Source organism: Vulpes lagopus, chromosome 4, assembly GCF_018345385.1.
Source record: "Vulpes lagopus strain Blue_001 chromosome 4, ASM1834538v1, whole genome shotgun sequence".
Lineage (NCBI taxonomy): Eukaryota > Metazoa > Chordata > Mammalia > Carnivora > Canidae > Vulpes > Vulpes lagopus.
In genome coordinates, this window is record NC_054827.1 from 138,509,772 (window position 1) to 138,529,279 (window position 19,508).

Sequence of the window (19,508 nt, forward strand, 5' to 3'; positions counted from 1 at the left end):
TGATGAAGTGAAAACATGTAATGAATATTAGTATCACTACATCTCATAAAAGCAAATGCGTAGTTAGAGTAAATCATATCCAGAAATATCTTAAAAGAATATTGCATCATGACTAAGTGGGGCTTATCCCAGTAACTCAAGGTTGACCTAATAGGAAAAAATGGAAAAATCAATCATTGTAATTCACCAGGATAAAGGGGGAAAAAATCATCTCAATAGAAGCCAAAAAATGTTACAAAATCAATATCAGTGAATGATACATACTCTGAAAATAGAAGCAGAAAGTAACTTCTTTAATAAATAAAGGATATCTGCGGAAATCTAAAACAAAGATTTTGTTACGCATAAATAACTGAATGTTTTCCCGTAATATTAAGAAAAAGACAAAAATATCCACTCTCTCCATTTTACTAAACATTGTGCTGGAGTTTTTAGCCAGTGCAATAAGATAACAAAAGAACAGTTACATAACAGAAAAAGGTAAAATTGTCATTTTTTTTAAAAGGAACAATTGTATATATAAAATACCCAAGGAAATCTATATGTAAACTACTACAAATACGTAATTTCAGCAAGTTTATAGGATTCAACTATTTCCATATACTGATAATAGTTACTGAAACCCTAAAAAATAAAATTTATAGTGAAATCAAAAGACTTCGAATATTAGAAATAAACAAAATGAAAGATAAGCAATATCTCTGCCTTGAAAATGCTTAAAATGTTGAGAGAAATTAAAGATCTAAATAAATTAGAAAACACTTATATTAAGATACCATTTCTCCCTAAATGGAGAATTTTTTTTTCCTTATTTTTAAAAGGACGATCTGATCATAAAATTTATAAGGGAACATAAAGAATATTAAGTATCTTAACAAACTTTAACAAGAAAATTTAAAAATTTACATTATCTGGTTTTAGTACTTACTAAAATGTTACAACTACAAAGCTACATTAAGGATTTATAAAAAGGAAAGAAAATGTATTAACAGACTAGAACAAATATTCCACAAATAGATCTATGCTCATATAACATAATTTTAAATAAAACTTCCAGTGTAATTTATTGGAGAAGTAAGTACTATTTAATTAATGGTTATGGAACAAATGGATACTTGCATGGAAAAAAATAACATTGAACCCAACTTCATATATACACAAAAATCAATTTGAGATGGACTGTAGATGAGGGTGGTGGGCGGGGGGAGCATATTGCAGAACACCAGAGTCTGCATGGGATGAGAAGGTCATCCATGCTGAAGGAGGCAGCAGTGGCTCTGCACCGGGTAGTAAAGCCTGAGTGTGGTGAGCACAACAACAGCCCAGGGGAGTGAGCAGTTGTGATGATAGAAGATTGGTTCTCTACAGGGACACTGGTTGTAAACAGTAAATGTTATCAATAATAATGGAAAACAGGTTTCTCACTGATGAAGAAGGGAGTTAGAAGTATGGAAAAGAATAGAACTATATTAATGTGGTGTTTGCACATATCTACACGCGCACACACATTCCTGAGTTTGGTGTGTGCAGAGGTCTCTAGAGAAGCGCTGCTGTGATGGCAATGAGAGTACAACTAGGATAAACATCTTGTTCCTAAACATTATGCTCCACCATAAGAAACCAGGGTTCCTTGGAAAAGGCTAATTCCCAATATAGAATATCTGGTAATAAAGGAGGTTAAGAACCAAGGAATGACAAGAAGATGTCAAAAGCAAAAAGAGCTCATCTTTAAAAAGTCCACATACTTGCCAAATACAGAAGTTTTTAGCATCAAAATAAATATTCAATAAGTTTTAACTCAATGAAATGGGAAACAATGATTTTGTATTTATAAAATTAAATAGAATAAATCAGACATTTGTGGAAGAAGTGCATACTCGTGTAGTTCAAAGGCATCTCTAACAAAATAATTGCTAATTATAAAGGGAAAATGTGGACACTTTTAATGGCAAAGCTGGTGAACATCACCTTCATCAGTGGTGAAGTGCATATGTAGGAGTGGATTAAATGTCTGTTAGGATGCCTGAGAAAATTCAGTGGAAAGAAAAAGCACAATTTCCCTGATATTCCTTCCTAAAATGTCTAACCTGAAATTAACCATGAAGAAACAAGATAACTTGAAATTGAAGAATTTTTTACAAAATAACTCACCTGTAATCTTTAAAAACATCAAGATCATGAAAGTCAAAGACTGAGGAACTGTTTATGATTGAAGGAATTAAAGAAACATGCCAACTAAGTGAAATGCTTGAATCTGAAATGCACTATTTTGCGTTTAAAGATATGACTTACTAGAATGCACTGGTAAAAATTGAATGGTCTACGAGAGCTTGATGTGAGTTATTGCTTGAACTAAATTGTGTCCCTGCAGAATTCGCGATGTTGAAGCCTTAACCACTAAATGACAGTATTTGGAAATGGGTCCTCTGGGAGATAACTAGGTTTAAATGAATTCATGAAGAGCCCCTCGTTATGAGATTAATGCTTCATAAGAGAAACCACAGACATCTCTCCCTCTCTCGTTTTCCCCCCACTATGTGAGGACAGTGAGAAGATGGCCTTCTGCAATCCAGGAAGACAGCCGTCACTAGAACCTGACCATGCTGGTACCCTATCTTCCAGACTCTAGAACCATGATAAAATACATTTCTGTTGTTAATCACTATTTGGTATTTTGCTATGATAGAGTTGTCCTAATGTTAAATTCCTTATTTGAATATTTATATTGCCATAAGAATGTTCATATTTATAGAATAATATACTAATGTATTTGAGGGTGCTAGGATTTCATCCTGGCAATTTAGCGTTAGGATAGTCCAGGAAAATAATTCTTTCTACAGTACATGTAACTTTTTAGAATTCTGAAATAGTTTCAAATTAAAAGAATAACAAAATTATATTTGCATTTCAGTGTATGCAAATGATACAATACTTACAGTAAAATAAAAGTAAAAGAAAAGTAGGTCCAGAGTACAGATGTTTTACCTCTTTGGTTAGGTTTACTCCTACATATTTTATGGTTTGGGGTACAACTGTAAAAAGGGATTGATTCCTTGATTTTTCTTCCTATTGCTTCATTATTGGCTAACAGACACATGAAAATATGTTCAACATCACTCATTATCAGGGAAATATAAATCAAAACTAAAATAATATATCACCTCATACCAACCAGAATGGCTAAAATTAACAACACAAGAAACAACAGGAGTTAGAGAGAATGCAGAGAAAGGGGACCCTCTTGCACTGTTGGTGGGAATGCAAACTGGTACAACCACTCTGGAAAACAGTATGGAGGTTCCTCAAAAAGTTAAAAATAGAACCACCCTATGACTCAACAATGGCACTACTATTTACTCAAAGGATACAAAAATACTAATGCTAAGAGATACATGCACCCCTATGTTTATAGAAGCATTATCAACAATAGCCAAATTATGGAAAGAGCCCAAATGTTAATCAACTACTGAATGGATAAAGAAGTGGTACACACACTACACACACACACACACACACACACACACACACACACACACAAACCATGGAATATTACTGAGCCATAAAGAATGAAATCTTGCCATTTGCAACAACTTGGATGGAACTAGAGTATTATGCTAAGCAAAATAAGGCAGAGAAAGACAAATACCATATGATTTCACCCATATGTAGAGTTTAAGAAACAAATGACCATGGCAAGGGGGAAAAAGAGAGGCAAAACAAGAAACAGACTCAACTATACAGAACAAACTATTAATTACCAAAGGGAAAGGGGGGGGTGCTTAAAAAGATGCTGGAGATTAAGGAGTGCATTTGCTGTGATGAGCCCTGAGTGTTCTATATAAATGATGAATCACTAAATTCTACACTTGAAACTAATATTACACTGTATGTTAACTATTTAGAATTTAAATAAAAACTTGAAAAAGAAAAAAAAAAGTGAGTCCAAACCACAAATACATGAAAAAGGTTTATCACCTGTAAACTTATTAGAAACGAATCACTGATCTGGGTGCTCTCATGGCTCACGTTTTTACTACCCCACCTAGATTATTCAGTGACATTAAGAATAGCAAGAAAAATTAGAGAGGAAGACAAGGCATGAAAGACTCCTAACTCTGGGAAACAAAGAGTTGCAGAAGGGGGGATGGGTGGGGGATAGATTGAGTGGGTGACAGGCATTAAAGAGGGCACATGATGAGATGAGCACTGGGTGTTACACTACATGTTGGCAAAATGAATTTAAATAAAAAAATAAAAAGAATAGCAAAAAAGAATCTAAAAGCAAGGTGCCAGGCTTTCCGTGAAGCCATGCTAAAATAGAGTGTATCCTCAGAAAATGGACCTCTATCACCAGAGCATGTTTTTCTCTTTCAAGGAATGATGATAATGATTTGAAATAGCAGCAAGGCACTTTGTGTGTATGTAACTACATCATTATTGCCTACAATACTTTGCCAGCTGCAGCTGGAGTTTCAACAGGTGAGCAGTAGTCAGATGCTTTCCAGAGCACAACAGCTTTAAGTTAATCGTCTTGTACATGACTCAACCATGTTCTCTTTGTCATATGACCCCTGTCATCCCCCATCCCAAGAATTCCTGAATTTCTCTTCCAAATCTTCTGGTGTGATCTTTTTCAGGAGTTCTCAAACTTGCTGTATTCTAGGATCACTGGAAAAGTTAAATTACACTGATTTCGGGGTCTCAGTCCTCCAAGTTTGACCTAATTGGTCTTCAGTATGGTCAGGATAAGATCTACCGCTCCAGCTACTATGTACTTCTTGTACTGGTGCTTGTTCTTCTTAAAAATTTTTATATGATGGAAGGAAGCCTTGTTGTCAAAGGAAGTGAGGGTAAGACATGCACAGTCCTACCCCTTCTGGTCTGATCATGTTCCCAAGCTCTCCTTAATTTTGTAGTTGCAAGAATGCAAGCTCTATTGCTTCTTTGCCTCTGGCTTCTTCTTTTCTTGTTTCAGACTCTCCAGAATGTCTGGTAGAACTGTAGATTTTATTTTGAATGCATTCACTTGACTTCTACAAAACTACCCCTACACACACTCAATGACAGCCACTGGAGAAAGTTTAGTAACCTGAAAAATTAATATAAATAAAAGAAAAAGTAAAATATTGGAAAGATTTGTAAGCTTAACCAGGAAATATTTTCTATGCATTAAAATCTCTTAATTTTTGTGAAGCTTAAGTCAAATTGTTTAGAAATTATATAGAAAAATTCCTAACAATGTGGAAAACAGTAGCTTAAAGCAATGGCAAGGAGTGGGAAGAGGAGAAATATGTTTAAAAGTTTCATTTCTAGAGGAATTGATGAGTTCAGACTTTGATCAATTCTACAAGCTAGTATTAAATATACAATTTTTATTTGAAAAAAACATTTATGGGGCACCTAGGTGGCTCAGTTGGTTAAGCAACCAACTCTGGATTTCAGCTCAGGTCATGGTCTCAAGGTTGCAAGATCAAGCCCTGTGTTGGACTCCATGCTCAGCATGGAGCCTGCTTGAGATTCTCTCTCTGCCCTTCAGACCAAAGTAAATAAATATATAGAGTAGCAAATTAAGGGTAACTATGAGAAAAAAATAGAATATGTAACTTCTGATCATCTAGGGGGGAATAAAGAGGAGGTTTTAGAAAAAGAGCAAAATTAATCCCCTCAAGATAAATGAAAAATGGGAAAATCATAACAAATATTAAAGACAAAACAAAAAGATTGACATAAGAAATGTTTAAGTTGTCCCTGTAAGGTGAGTAGGCTACACGTCCTAATGTAAAGATACGTATGCCTAAGTGTTTTAAGGGAGGGAAGATCCAGGGCTTCAAAATATATAGTGCTTATAATAAACCAACCAAAAGGGCAGCCCAGGTGGCTCAGCAGTTTAGCGCCGCCTTCAGCCCAGGGCCTGATCCTGGAGACACAGGATCGAGTCCCACCTCAGGCTCCCTGCATGGAGCCCTCTTCTCTCTCTGCCTGTGCCTGTGCCCTGCATTCCCTCCAGCCCCTGTGTCTCTCATGAATAAATAAATAAAATTAAAAAAAAAAACAACTGAAAAAATGATTATCTCAAAGTAAGAGTTGAATAAAATATACAAGATGAATGGCCAAAAGGATATTAGATACAGATACAGTCTAGTCAGACAAAAATATAACATGATATTTAATTAAATAGGTGTTTTATATTTTTATTATAAAATTATTGCCAATAATTTGTAGATGGCAAAACTCTTCATCATTGATAATATGGTGTCTTAGTATATAAGAAAACTATATGAATATAAAGTAAATTTAAAAATTCAAAATTGGGATGCCTGGGTGGCTCAGCGGTTGAGCACCTCCCTTCAGCCCAGGGCATGATCTTGGAGTCCCAGGATCAAGTCCCACATCGGGCTCCCTGCATGGAGCCTGCTTCTCTCTCTGCTTGTGTCTCTGCCTCTCTCCCTGTCTCTCATGAATAAATAAATAAAATCTTTTTTAAAAAATTCAGAGTAGTAGAAGATATTTACACTTTTTTTTCAAATCAATCAAATAAACAATTACAAAATATAATTGAGGATAGAAACTACATGGTTAGCAATTAACAAATTGCTCATAAATTTTAGTATACAGTAATCGAGCATGTACTTTGACCAGCAAAAATAAATCGATGCATGCCAAATTATACAGTTCATATGATCTTCTTTTTTCTTTTTTTTTTTTTTTTAAGATTTTATTTATTCATGAGAAACAGAGAGAGAAGCAGAGATACAAGCAGAGGGAGAAGCAGGGTTCCCACAGAGAGCCTGACATGGGACTCGATCCCAGGACCTCAGGTCCCAGGACCTCAGGATCATGCACTGAGCCAAAGGCAGACACTTAACCACTGAGCCACCCAGGTGTCCCAGTTCATATGTTCTTACCGAAAAGCTGTATTTCTAAAACCAGTATGAACAGTTAAACAAATATGATCAACTTTCTCAATGCTCACTGAAATATTTATGCAATTATATACTACAGTACATATATTTACATGTATATGTATGTTGTATGTGTATGTGTGTATCTGATTTAGAAGATAGGTTGAATAGTGGCCATGTACTCTGGTTGTGGAACAGCACCGTCTGAATTTGAAATCAAACTGTTGGGAGTGGTTATCTAATGGAAAGGAATGGGTTTAATGGAGATAGAGGACTATTATGCATTAAATTGTACCCACCTCACCTCAAAACCCATACGTTGAAATTCTAACCGCTAGTACCTCTGAATGTGACTAATATGCCAATGATTATGAAGTCTTAGTGTAATTCTTTTTTTTTTGCAAGTTTTACAAAAAAAAATCCTTATTCACTAGTGTGCAGCTGTTAAAAACAATGAAAAGAAAAGAAGCTAGATTCAGTACCAATTTCTCACATGCATGAAGTTCTATGCACACATCATTAACAACTGTCTCTTGTGCTCCAATGGCCAATGAACACCTTGGCTTATGAAAGTGATAATTATATTAGAGGTGGGTGTGACTATAAAAACAAACTAAATTATTACCCTCTAAGTTATAGTTATAATTTGTAGCAGCCGAGTCCATTAGGGTCTAATTTTAGTTAGTCTCAGTTTTCAGTGGAATCACCCTCAATTTAAGCTGACAAAATACATAAAAAAGTAAACAAGAGAGTAGAGTACAGCATGGAGTTAGGTATACCCCACTTTGATTTCCTGTTCTATTAACTAAGGTGTAAATTAGTTGCTTCAACTTAAGACTAAATTTCCTTATCTATGAAATAATAACAATCACATATTCTTTTTTTTTTTTTTTAAGATTTTATTTATTTATTCCTGAGAGGCAGAGACAGATGCAGAGGGAGAAGCAGGCTCCCTGCGGGGAGCCCGATGAAGGACTCTATCCTGGTTCACGCTTCCCCTGCCACTGAGCCACCCAGGCGTTCCAACAATCATATTCTTGATTCAATTTAGGAAGGCAGAAAACTCATTTATGAAGAATGAGGGCTCTGAAACCTGACTACTTGGATTCTAAATGATAGAATAAACTAAAGACATGTAATGGATATTTATACATAACTACATTTTAGGAAAATATAATGAGGTGAAATGACACTAAAATCATAACCACAACCACAACCACAACCACAATAACAACAAAATGTTAGTTCATTTTTAAGAGGGTAAAGATTTCTTTCAATATTCTAGCCACCAGAAGACATCAATTTAAATATACATATCAAATACATTTAATTCATTTAAAAAGTGCTTATTGGTGTCCATCAGACACCATGAAAAGAAAAAAGTAATGTATGAAAGTTATCTATTAGAATACAAGTTAAGTACCAATAAAAATGGGTATATAAGTATGTGATTATGTCACTTTCGGTGATACAAACAAGGAAAAGCAAAAGCATTTCAGAGCAAGCTATTACAATGAAGATGAAAGCTGGAATAAAACTGAAAGGTTTGTGAAAATTCTCTCAATTGGACATGAAATTGAAGGATAGGTGGGTGTTAGTACAACAGAGCCTACTAGATTATTACTAATTAGAGAAAAAATAATGGCAAATGAATGGGAAAATGTTCAATTTAACCAACACTAAAAGCAATGACAATTTAAAATACTATGCAATTTTTCACCTAGCTAGTATGAATATCTTAAAGAAATGTTGATGAATGAGGGTATCAGGCATACTCAAGGGCCATTAGTGAAAGCGTAAATAGTTACAGAACTTTATGCAGAGAAATTTGGAACTATTTAGCAGTATTTTTTTTACAATTTTTACCTGCCCCTTGGTTTCTAAAATTCTACATTAGACAAATACTCTTGGAGGTATATAGATATTTTGCTATACAGTCTTATCTCAACACTAGTGTTTTTAATTGCAATAATAACACAAAGAAACAATCTAATTATTTTTCTATATAGGCACACCTCAGAGATATTGCAAGTGTGGTTCCAGTTCACTGCAATAAAGCAAATACCACAATGAAGCAAGTCAAATGAAATCTGTTTATACTTTACCATAGCCTATTAAATGTACAATAGAATTATGTCTAAAAAATGTACATGTCTTTATTGCTAAAAAATGTCAAGCATCATCTGAGAATTCAGCAAGTCATAATCACTGATCACAGGTTACCATAACAAATATACTAATGAAAAAGTTTGAAATATTGTGAGAATTATCAAAATGTGGCACAGAGACACGAAGTGAGCAAGTGCTATTGAAAAAAATGCACTGAAGGGATCCCTGGGTGGCGCAGCAGTTTGGCGCCTGCCTTTGGCCCAGGGCGCGATCCTGGAGACCCGGGATCGAATCCCACATCAGGCTCCCGGTGCATGGAGCCTGCTTCTCCCTCCGCTTGTGTCTCTGCCTCTCTCTCTCTCTCTGTGACTATCATAAATAAATAAAAATTAAAAAAATTAAAAAAAAAATGCACTGACATGTTTGATACAGGGTTGCCACAAACCTTCAATATGTAAAAATCGTGATATCTGTGAAGCACAATACAACAAGGTATGTCTATTACAGCTGACGGAAAATGAATTATCCTTAAATGGAGGAAATGCCTTTTGGCTTGCTATAACCCTGAGGGGGTTATCTGGAACTTAGCTTGACATGAGAGAGGTAAAATACAGAGGACTTCAATACTGGTATGAACTCACTGAAGAAAAAAAAAAAAAATAAAAGGAAACTACTAAATCTTTTTAGGTTTTAGAAATCACTTAAACCATTTCTGTATTTTCTCTGCATGGGCCATTGAGCATGACTACTTGAATTAGAATCTTGTATTTAATGCCTCTTAGCAAAATAATCTTGTCTAAGTCAATAAATCTCCTATGCTCAGTTTCTATATCTGTAAAATGGTGACAGTAACACTTCATGCAGTTGCTATAAAGATTAAGTGAGATGCAGAATGCATAAGTACAGTGTTTGGAACACAACCTTCAATAAATATTAGTCATTCTCATTATAATTAATTGAATTAGTTTTCCACCTTCTTAATGTTATGCTACCAGAGGATTACAATGGAGTTTGGAGTTTAAGTACCTGTCAGCAATAACAGTCTCCTTTCATTACATGGATTCTTTACATATTTTTCCCACTATCTAAAGAGATGTCAGGAAACTGAGTAAAATTTGTGTTTGTGAGTCCTGGTAATGAACTAAATACCAATAACTCCAACAACACCTTTAGTAGTATGAAATACATTATTCAACCATCTACGTAGAATGAGACAAGACCTCACTTTTTAAAATCCACATATAGGCCTTGTGACAGATCTGCAAGTTGAGTTAATGGAGTCTGTTTCTGTTCTAATATGATTAGAAGCCTGAATTGCATGACACCACTGTGTAAGTATTAAAAATATTTTAGGTTAATACCAGAACACTGGGAAAGGGCATACATGTGTTAAACTTGTGATTTATATGCTGCAGTTTTATTATATTTTTCAGAAGATGTATTTATAATATCTAAAATAAAATGTAAAATATTTTAATTTTGAAATGTGAATATGCTTTCTAGGAATATTAACTATTACCCTTAAGTAATAAAATAAAATAATAAGTGCAATGCCCCATCTCAAGAGCCACTGCCTGAATTAGATAATGCAACCATGTTAAACTGCGGAAGAAAGCAATAGAGATTTTCAGTGGACAAAGGTTTATTATGGTGAAACTATTGGGAATTTGCAATAATGTAAAAGCTTCCCTTCAGCTTTCTGCTGATCTGCTGGAATGGAAAGATAAATGTCTCTATGATTTATAACACTAGACATAGAAATTGAATAACATCTCAAGACACTGGGGCCGAGTAAAACCTCCAGGTTTCATGTGTTGACATTTTTTTCTCCTTTGAGAAAAGGTTAACTTTTTTTTTTTTTACTTCAAACTGAATTTCTTGATCAAAATAGCAGAAATTAGGATCTTTTGGATGGGTTTGCTGTGAAGTTATTTTTCAGAGGTTAAGAATGACATACAAAAAAGCCAATTTCCATATCTTCTGATTGGAAGAACTGCCAACGTGCCAATAAATTTAGTGAGAGAACAATGCCAGAGCATGAAAACAAAGAGGCATGATCCAAGTAATTTGGGCTGTGAGACTGGGTCTTGTAATGCATCCACTATGGTGGTGGGGGAAACAAGGGAGAGGACATTGTTACTCTTGTCATCATTTAAAAATGTTCTGAGTTTCAATAATAAACTAAATGCTATAAAGAACAATTTGAACCAGTTCATTTCCACTTGGCATTCAACTAGATATATCAGAAAAGTTCCTTCAGAGAACTCAAGGAAAACTGCGTGTAGAGGCTTGGCTGTTAAAAAACTTTCTGAATTGTACATAAAGTGAAGTGTAAGTGAACAATTTAGTAGTCAGTGTGAACTAATTTGTATGTTATACAGGTAATTATATCATGTATTTTTGCAAAAATATGTAAAACATATAATTATGTAACATAATATATAATAAAAGCTATATTGCTTTTTGTATAGCATCTACTATACCGGAAAAAGATTTAAGACATTATAAAGTGATTTATTCAGACATAGACAAATGCTATATGGTATCACTTTTTTGTGGAATCTAAAAGGTGAACTCGTTAAAACAGAGTAGAATGGTAGTTACCAGGGACTAGAGGGTAAGGGAATTAGGAAGATGTCATTTAAGGGCACAGTAGCCAGTAGATAAATAAGCCCAGGAGATCTAATGTACAGCAAAATGATTACAGACAACGATACAACATTATACAGAGTTTATATGCTGAGAGACTACATCTTAATTGTTCTTACCATAAAAAATAAATGATAATTATATGAAGTAACAGAGGTGTTAGGTAATGTTATGGTGATAATCATATTGCCATATATAAATTATCAACAGGCCAGCCCCGGTGGCCTGGTTTAGCACCGCCTGCAGCCCAGGGCGTGATCCTGGAGGCCCTGGATCGGGTCCCACGTCGGGCTCTCTGTATGATGCCTGCTTCTCCCTCTGCCTGTGTCTCTGCCTCTCTCTCTGTGTCTCTATGAATAAATAAAAATAAAATATTTAAAAACATAAAAATAAAAAAATAAATGTATCAACACATTGTATACTTTATACTTATGCAATGCTACATGTCAATTATATCTGTATAAAAATAAATTTTTGAGTATGCAGCATTGAATATAGAAGAATATAGGACTTACCAGAATGCAGGTACCTACCTCCCCAAAGTCCTACCCAGAAATCTGGAATAATCCCAGAATGGTTTGAGATTGTTGGTGCTAACTACTTGGGATCAGTTTTCTACAGTTTAAATTCATTCAGATATATTAGTCAAATACTTCCACAGACATCAATAAGAAGCATCTATTTTTAAGGGACTAAATCATTGACACATGCACAAATAAATGAATACTTACTACATGTGAATCCCGTGACTAAAGTGAAGTTAGTATTTTTAGGTCATAATTTATAATTTATTTATAATTTTCTTGAGAAAGTAATATACTATTTACAAGAAGGTAAAAAAGAAAATGGGCTCAGGACACTGCATTGACAGCTGTATTAGTAGTAAAAAAAAAAAAAAAAAGCTAACAATATCTTTATTCTTTGCCTCAAGCTGGGCTTATTTTTATAAGTCAGAAAGACTGTTGACAGTTGACCTGCCTGGCCATCAGCTAGTAATAGTTCCATAAGTACTTTGACACCAATGGAGAACATTGCAGTGTCTCGGTGACTCAGAGTCCTAGTATTACAGTGAGAACATCCTGATATCACCCAGACAACTATATCATCAGAGAATTTTGAATGTCTCTTACCCCCTAGTGAAATTATTGAATGATTGGAAAATGTTCGGGAAGATTATGTCCTTCATTTCTCTCAACATACTATTTGCTCTTTTCGCTAAGGCCATTTATTTCTTCAACTTTCACACTCTTACCATATTATTTCAACTTCAAAATATTTCTCTCTCAACACAAATAGAATTCAAAATGTAAATGAAGCAGGAATTGATCAGATTCAGTACTGTTTGCAGCAAATTCCCAGAATGTCTGCTATGTGAGTATTTCAGAAGGAAAATTTACATGGATGAACTACTTGGTATAACTTAACTTCTGGAATAATGAATATTGCACACAGTGATGATGAGTGTGGGCCCTTGGATCAGGCTATATGGGTTTGAAACCTGGCATAAACATTTTATAGCTGTGCACAGACTTAAATGAAACAGTTTCTGAAAACAGGAATTCTATCATTGCTCTTTAGTCATGCTGTTCAAAACATGAATAATTTGTTATCCTTTTACTTGCAATAAATATATTGGCCTGGAAACATTTGTTCAAGTATGATACTACCAAACTGTTTTTGGTAACATTACAGCTAGTGTTCCTATTAGGTTCTGAAAAAAAAATCTCTATATCCTGCACTAACAAATTAGACTTGAGAATTAAAATTTTTCATCATGACCACTTACAATATAAAAACTCAAATGCTAGCACCTTGAGGGGCTCATGATTCGATTTGCTCACCTGATGCTGTATTCAGTTGGTGAAAGAAGGTAAGATTTCTCTTAATTGGCTGATTAATTTTATCAGTGCCACACAACTGCTGAGTTTTTCTTTCAAAACAATTGCTTAGAGATTTATTTAAAGACACAGTTTTTATGCAGGATGTATGATATTCACAGAGGAATTTCTATTCACTAAGTTGTCATGTTCTCATTTTAGAAATCATAATAGAAATGCAATATCTTTGAAGCTTGTGCCAAGTGGGGGTTGTTTGTCCTAAAACTATACCTCAGAAGAGTTACTACTTTCATACTGTTTATATGCATGTTTGCTTTTCGGTAGATTTTTTTTTTTTTTTATTTTAGAGGCAAAAGCAGAAAAAAGATTGGTGAGATCAAACCATGGTAAAGAAGACAAAGAGCCTTCTACAAAGATTTCTATAAATGAAATGCAATGTTTATATTTAATATGAATATCAAAGTCAGATATTTTTAGAATGAATCTATATACTGGAAGCATATTTGTATTTGATATTAAATGATTAAAATGACCATTTTATCACTCATCAGCATAAACTAAAAATAAATAAGAAATTTGTAAAATAACAAGTGAGAAATAATTGGTAAGCACTCTCAAAATCCAAATTGGTGATAAGTTCCTAATAACCAATACATTTCTGCTTTTTAACCTTTGCTTAAGAACTTGTTTCTATCTCTACTGCCTTTCAACTCTTTGTCCTCTATTCCTAATCATACACTCCAAGTGCCAAATCATCTCTCTTTCTCCAAGAGTCCATCTCTTACCAATTCAAATAATGACAAAATTGTTCCTATATTCAATATTATCATCTCGTGTATACTGAATTACATAAACTCTTTTTACATCTCTAAAATATACACATCTATATTGTCAGCAAACTACAGTTTGAGGATCAAATCGACCCCATCACCTGTATATTGCTTGCAACCTAAGAATGGATTTTACATTTTAAATAGTTAGAAATTAATCAAAAGGAGAATTGATATTTGTGATTGATAAAAATTACATGAAGTCACATTTCATTATCTATAAAATTTTATTCAAATATAACCATATTCAACCCTTTGTGTTGTCCACGATTGCTTTTAATCTACAATAGTGAAGCTTAATAGTTGTGACAAGAAAAATATGGCTCACAAATACTAATTTTTGTCTGGACTTACAAATGTTTGCCAATTCCTGGTCTATAGCATTAGCAAACAATTATTTGTGTCTCTATCTACTAGTAGAGTTCATGCCTTCCCTTTTTTTATATATATATTCAAACATGGAATACATAAAACATTGTCAGGGACACAGTGGTCCTTAAAATGTATGCACCAAGCTAAAGCAAATCAAGGCAACCTGGAAAGGTGAATTTTAAAAATTGACTGACAGAAATTATTCCAGGTTTAATAACTCCCTGCTTCAATGCTGTAGAAAGCATGTATATTAAATGTGACTGTACACATTTTCAGCAATATAAGATTAATAAAGTCTGAGAATATAATGTACAACAGTGAGTATAGCTGATAACTCAGTATTGTATAATTAAAATTTGCTCGGAGTATAGAACTTAAATGTTCTCACCAAAAAAAAAAAAAAAAAAACAACAAAAGAGAAATATGTGAGGTGATGGAATATGTTGATTAACTAGATGGAAGGGATCCCTTCTCAGTGTATACATATACCAAATCATCACTATGTACACTTTAAATATCTTATGACTTTACCAATTATATCTCCATAAAACTGAAAAATCCCACCTTTCTCTATATCAGACTATAATTGAATATCAACTAACTTCTAAAATCTCAAAATTTCCCCTTAAATTAGCATTGTTACTTCTCTGGATAGTATTTAGAAAGGAATTCATGTGCTCCTTTGAATTTCTCCAGGATTTCTACTCCAGTGAACTCAGGGAACGTTTCTGCTATTATTTTTTTTTCACAGGGGAACCATTTATAAAATAGAAGCCCAAATGACTTTTTCTTAACTTAGACAAGAATGCATTGTTTTGGAAGAAATGTTGCTGATCTATCTCTAAAATGATTGCCTTTTTGTCATAGACATCTAAGATACTGTCTTCTCTCATACATTTCTGTTAAAGTTATAAAGAATGTGTCAGTAAGTAGGAGCTGTATGTTCTTGAAACATGGATGTCAATATCTGTCGGATTTGAATGATGATGATCATAATCAGATGACACTCTGGAGACTGTCAAAAACTCTACACTTTCATCAAACAAGATGAGTAATGTTTTACCATAAATAGTGTTAATATGATTAATAGCATTTCTCTAGTAGTTAGGCTTTAGATAGTAAAAATATTTGTTAAACATTAATGATTTTTTACAACAGGGTTCTAACTAGGTAAGCAGATTGTTCTCTTTGCATATATAATTACATTTACGGATTTATATAACTACATCTACAGTTTTCCCCACTGTTTAAAATTCAAACCTGAATGTCAACATATTTTTAAAGTAAACTGTATGCACTTTAATTTTACTAAAGTCCTAACAAAACAACAAGATTTTGGTGGAGTGCTAAAATATATAAAATAGTATTGGATCCAGAGAGAATAGCATATAATGCTGTGTGATCATCATACCCAAAGTGTTTAGAGCTTAATCTATTAAGAAGGGGTTCTTATTTAAGTTGAAAGTAAGAGTAGAAGTTGCAAGGAATTTTTGTCACTTACCAGAAAACAATAATAGTTAGACACTTGTACATTCAGGCAGTTAAGGTAAAAAAATGCTGCATTAAAATTTTACTTTTGGTTTCATGAAATTGTAACATAGACCTCACCTACATCAAAAACTATTTGAGGGGGCAGCCCTGGTGGCTCAGTGGTTTAGCACCGCCTTTGGCCCAGGGCATGATCCTGGAGACCTGGGATCGAGTCCCACGTCGGACTCCCTGCATGGAGCCTGCTTCTCCCTCTGCCTGTCTCTCTGCCTCTCTCTCTCTCTCTCTCTCTATCTCTCATGAATAAATAAATAAAATCTTTAAAAATTTTGCTTAATATTACTTCTAAAAAAATTTAAAAATAAAAACCATTTGAAATAGCTAATTGCAAAAGTGAAAGATGGAGAAGAGCTGGTTTACAGTTCACGCAAAAAAGGTCAAATCATTGACTTAGAATTGTTGAAATCTCACAAGATGTCCTCTGGTCACAGGGAATGGATTCTTTGAAACCAAATGAATAGTAAAATCTGTAACTATTAGGAAAGGAAGGCAGAGGTGCACCTGGGTGGCTCAGTGGTTGAGCATCTGCCTTTGGCTTAGGCTGTGATCCCAGGGTCCTGGGATCGAGTCCCACGTCTGGCTCGCTGCATGGAGCCTCCTTCTCCCTTTGCCTGTGTCTCTGCCTCTCTCTCTCTCTCTCTCTCTCTCTGTCTCTCATGGATAAATAAATCTTAAAAAAAAAAAAAGAAGAATTCCTCAATAAAATATCAAATGGTAGAATGTTAAAAAAAAAAAAAAAGCCTAATACTTGTGAACTGTGTGTACTATATGTATGAATGGATGAACTATATGTCTGATATCTGCACATTAACTTTGACTGGAGGATAGTTGAGGTCAAAGGTAATTATTCAAAATCTAGACTTTCCCCTAGCAAATACCCTTGAGATGTCAGAAAGAAATTATGAACTTGAAGCATATAATATAAAATAGATTGTTACATATGTAATTTTTATATCTATAATGTACAGAATATTGTATTTTACATATTATGTTACCTATTACACATATTCTACATTATGTGTATTATTGATTATCTGTGTCTTTCTTCTCTTTCCTCAATTTCCTCCATTTCCAGGACTATATTTCTAAAATTCTCTTCAGCTCCATGATCAGAATTATTCCTGGGGGGGTCTCCTGGATGTGGGCATAGCTCCTTGGTCCTTAACACACATTTACCCATGCGCCCAAACAATCCTAAATGTGCAAAACAAGCCTGAACTAATATATGAATATCACCCAGGTAATTTAAGCAAAAGAGTAAACTTTCTGTTTCATAATTATGAAAACTATCAGGTAGATATGGCTTCTTCTTTTTGTAAAGAAGTAATTAGTTCAGTTCTATCATGTAGTCCCAGAAAAACATACTCAACAGCTAGCTCCATGGCAAAACGCTTTAATTGGACTGAGAGACTCATTCTTGTGTTCTGTGGGATACAGCAAACCACTGGACAGAAAAATATGCTTTCCACAGTTCTTGGATGCCAGTGGAATCTTGACTGTTACCCAGAACATGCTGATCCTTTTTTTTAGTATTTTTCAACTCATCAGTTTTAGAGCTTATACACCAGCTCAATGAAACCTACATAGACCTCTGTGTGTGTGTTTCTGTGATGTAATGATAGTAATTCTCCATTCCCTGCAATAATTAAAACACTAATTTCTAAAGGGCAGAAAGTGACTTTATTCAGTTTTCTTTTTTTTTAAATTGCCTGAGAGTTTCCACATAGAGTCACTCCTACTGTTAACGTCTTACATTAGAGTAACACAATTATAGCAATTAAAGAGACAATACTGGTATATTATTAATAACTAAAGTTCCTAGTTTCCTTTAGAGTTCACTCACTGTGCTACACATTCAATAGGTTTTGACAAATGCATGATGACATGTATCTACCATTAGTGTCATACAGAATAGTTGCACCACCCTAGAAATCTCTCATGCTCCCCCATCCTTCTCCCCTCCCCCTGTCACCTAGCCCCCAGAAACCACAGATCAGTTTTCACTATCTTCACAGTTTTTCCTTTTTTAAAAAAAATATTTCAGTTGGCATCATACAGTATGTTATCTTTTCAGATTGGCTTCTTTCAATTAGCATCAAAAATTTAAATTCCCTTTACGTAGCTTGATAATCTTTCTTTCTCTTTCTTTCTCTTTCTTTCTTTCTTTCTTTCTTTCTTTCTTTCTTTCTTTCTTTCTTTCCTTTTTCTTTCTTTCTTCCTTTCTTTTCTTTCTTTCTTTCCTCCTTTCTTTCTTTCTCTTTCTTTCTTTCTTTCTTTCTTTCTTTCTTTCTTTCTTTCTCTTTCTTTCTTTCTTTCCTCCCTCCCTCCCTCCCTCCCTCCCTCCCTCCCTCCCTTCCCCCCCCTTTTTTTTTTCCTGAATAGCACTCTGCTATACATACATACCACAGTTTAAGTACTCCTCTTTTTAAAGACATCTTTTGCTTCCAACTTTTGGCAATTATACGTAAAGCTGCAATAAGCACTCGTGAACAGGTTTTTGTGTTAACACTAGCAAAGAATGCGAGGTCCTATTGCCCCACATTCTTGCTAGCATTTAGCGTTGCCAATGTTTGCGATTTTAGTTACTCTAATACGTACACAGATATCTCGTCATTTTTTTAGTATGCACTTCCCTAATGACCTATATGTGGATCATCTTTTCATAGGCTTATTTGCCAACTGTATATCTTCTTTGGTGAGGCTGGTTTTTTGCTCACTTTTTAACTGGGTTGTTTTTCTTTTTGTTGAGTTGTAAGAGATACTTCATTCACTTTGGATAGTCATAACTCCTATTTCTTTACAATACTACAGGAACTTCAGAAGCAATACATTCATGCAATTTCTTTTTTTTTTTTTTTTTGATTTTATTTATTTATTCATAGCGATGCAAAGAGAGAGAAAGAGGCAGAGACACAGGCAGAGGCAGAAGCAGGCTCCTTTCTGGGATCCCGACGTGGGACTCATCCCGGGGCTCCAGGATCAAGCCCTGGGCTGCAGGCAGTGCTAAGCCGCTGAGCCACCGGGGTTGCCATTCATGCAATTTCTTAAAAAAAAAAATATCTTGGCTGACCTGCTGGCCATAAATCTTCCTACCTATTAACTGCTTTTAAGTTAGAGTAACAAGTTACAGGTTGCAACAAAATTAAAATGTTTATCTGTTTTTACACACTGAAATCTACTTATTTATTAATTTGCAAAATCAATTATAAATTAATTGCTTCCGAAAGCTAATTCTGACTCAGCATGTAGTTGTTTCTGTA